This window comes from Glycine max, chromosome 18 (genome assembly GCF_000004515.6).
Source record: "Glycine max cultivar Williams 82 chromosome 18, Glycine_max_v4.0, whole genome shotgun sequence".
NCBI classification, from domain to species: domain Eukaryota; kingdom Viridiplantae; phylum Streptophyta; class Magnoliopsida; order Fabales; family Fabaceae; genus Glycine; species Glycine max.
Genome location: NC_038254.2, coordinates 26,296,516 through 26,299,590, shown reverse-complemented (window position 1 = coordinate 26,299,590; position 3,075 = coordinate 26,296,516). Strand labels below are relative to the sequence as shown.

The 3,075-nt window shown below is 38.3% G+C and overlaps 1 non-coding gene across 1 annotated transcript; it reads right to left on the bottom strand.

Moving 5' to 3' along the window:
* Window positions 1-2,968: 2,968 nt before the first annotated feature.
* Window positions 2,969-3,075, bottom strand: LOC113000329 (small nucleolar RNA R71). The gene has a single exon (XR_003265619.1). It is a non-coding gene; the product is annotated as a small nucleolar RNA R71 (small nucleolar RNA).

The following is a 3,075-nucleotide window of genomic DNA, read 5'->3' as shown; positions in this document are numbered from 1 at the left end:
GTGGTATGGAATACCAGCGACAACAAATTATAAAGAGAGAAAGCTCTAGACGAGGTTTCACTATTATCAAGCAAGTCGGAGACCTAGCATGACCAAAGATTCACCTTCACTCCTTAGATTTCCATGAACCCGGGTATAGAGCCCCTTTTTACTCAAACCCGTGGGTGCTTAGAATGCGGTGTAAAAATGTGGAAAAGACAGCATTTATTATTTTTACACAGTTCAAGAAAAAGTGCACACACAAAGTTTCATAATTCCACACTTTCCTAAAATAGGCCTAACTCACAAAAACAGTTCCCAGCGGAGTCGCCAACTGTCGCAACCTACCCTTTTGAAGGCGAGCGAGGCAAGGCTCACGGGAGCGTGATGTGCCATCATTTTCTTCTATTTTCTAAACCCTTTTTGCAGCATTTTAATTACTGATTGGTCTTAATTGTCAATTAATCAGGCAGTTTTATTATTTGGGCTCATTTAGCTAATTTGATGTTTTAAATCTAATTTCAGGAATTAATGAAACATTGGGCTTAATCCGGATTTTGGTTATGGACTTGAAGAAGGCAAATAAAGCTGCGCTTACCTTAGTTAATTTCTAATTAGGAAATTTTGCAGTTTTATTTTATGTTGTTCAGTGTTTATTTCGTTTTAGGCTAGAGTATTGTAATAGGGCCCAGTGACTTTGAGTGACTCTTTTTAAATAGCAGCCTTGGGATTCGTGGAAGGCTATTCTGTGATGCTATTCATTATTCGGAGCTTTTGTTTTAGGGTTTTACGTTTTCTGCTTTGATGCTACTGTTCACGTAATGCAATTTTACATTTTCTGCTTCTAATTACAATTTCGTTCTTGTTTCTTCTTCTACTTTCAATTTCGTTTCTGTCCTATTTATGTTTCTGTTCATTTACATTTCTGTTCGTTTACGTTTCTGCTTCATGTTTCATTTACGTTTTCTGTTTCAATCTATGGAAGGCTAAATATTTTGGTGTTGTTTCCTTTTGAGGACGAAGCCCAGCTCTCTTTGAGGTTTCGTTTATAATGTGGTTTCCTGGCAGTTTTCCCTTCACCAGTTAACCCAAATTCGTGAACATTAATCAGTGCACGCTTCGTGTTCGATTAATTGCCTCTAAGCCTAACTTGTGTTCATGCTTAATGGACGAAGGGCTAACTGGTGTATGTGGTGTTTAATCACGTATTGACAACCCTAAGTTGATTTTCGCTTAGTAAATTGAAATAGGGTTGGATTAAGTGGTTAACTGTTAGGGACAAATTCTCCATGACCCAGGATAAGAGAATGGCTTCTGAATCAGAGGAAACAACCCGTTTTTAATATTAGTAGTTTCATATTCCAGTTTACTTATTCTGCTCTTTAGTCACAAAACAAACAAGCCCCCCCCCCAATCGTTACTGTTACTGTGCAAGTATATTATGAACATTTGGTTTGTCATTGCTCGTTGGGAAACGACCTAGGATCACTTCCTAGTTACTGCATTTTCATGTTTATTTGATTTGGGTACGGCCTCGATCAAATTTGGCGCCGTTGCCGGGGAGCAGTGTCCAAAGGTTCATAATAGCTAGCTAGTGTTGTGTGTTTAATCCTTTCGTGTTTTATGTTTAATTGTTAGTATTGTGTTAGTATGTGTGTTAGTGTTGTTTAGTGTCCGGGTATTTTGTTTAGTGTGTGTTCTATTTCAGTTTTCCCATTAAGCGTTTCCCCTGTTTCAGTCTTGGGTGTTTTGCTGTGAATAGTGTTTTGCGATGGACTTAACAACCACTTTTGCTTGCGGCAAAACAGAGTAGTAGTAGAAATCAAGTAGAGACGGATTTTAGCGACCACCCATGCTGAATTATTTGAGATTTTTTGTTTTAGTAGCTAGGGTTGTTATTTTTGGCTGAATTTTTTTGTGGTAACTTCTTTTAACCTATATTTTGTGGGGAAAATAGCTAGAGCCTTTAGTTTGGTCAGATTTGAAAGTTCCAAAAAAGTAGCAAATTTTGTGTTTGTCGAAACTTCAAACGGCCATAACTTTTGCTCTGGTTATCAGAATCGTAATTATTATATATGTATTTGGGGTAGAAAAAATTTCCTATGCCGTGGCAGCCCTCCGTAGGCCGGCTGAGGTCTCCATCGTCCAAAAATAGTGATTCTGTCAAAAGTTTTTTATTTTTCAAGTTTTATTCACTTATTTTTCTTAACCTACCATTTTTAGCTTCCATAGTTAGACTTTGAATTTTTGCCTGAAATTTTTTGTGCTATCTTCTCATCATTTTATAAGGTTGCTCACAAAATTTCAAGTCATTTGGATATCATTTGAGGGTAGCTGTAGTTCAAACCTGCACCTTTATTTACATGACAAGGCAACTAGTTGTGCATGCTGAATGTAGTGTATGACTAGAGGCAATCCATCTGACTTACAACCCTTTGACCCTGAGATAGATAGGACATTTCATAGATTTGTTAGGCATCATTTTATACCTTTTGATCATCCTGAGCATTCCATTACTGGTGAATCTGTGCATTCTGTTATTGGTGATTTTGAACATCCTAATTTGGAGCATTATAATTTTGAGCATTCTGATTCTGCACATTCTGAGAACATGGCACAACCTCCACCCCGTGAGAGGACTCTAAGGGAAATGGCTGCACCTGATTTCACCTACGAAAGCTTGTGCATCCAATACCCTGATGAGGATGTCCCATATGTTCTTAAAATTGGACTCATTCATTTGCTTCCAAAGTTTCATGGCCTTGCAGGTGAAGACCCACACAAACATTTGAAGGAATTTCATATTGTCTTCTCCACCATGAAAACCCCAGATGTCCAAGAGGATCACATATTTCTGAAGGCTTTTCCTCATTCATTAGAGGGAGTGGCAAAGGACTGGTTGTATTACCTTGCTCCAAGGTCCATCACGAGCTGGGATGACCTTTAGAGAGTATTCTTAGAAAAAAATTTCCCTACTTCCAGGACCATAGCCATCAGGAAAGATATCTCAGGTATTAGACAACTCAGTGGAAAGAGCCTGTATGAGTACTGGGAGCGATTTAAAAATCTATGTGCCAGTTGCCCTCACCATCAGAT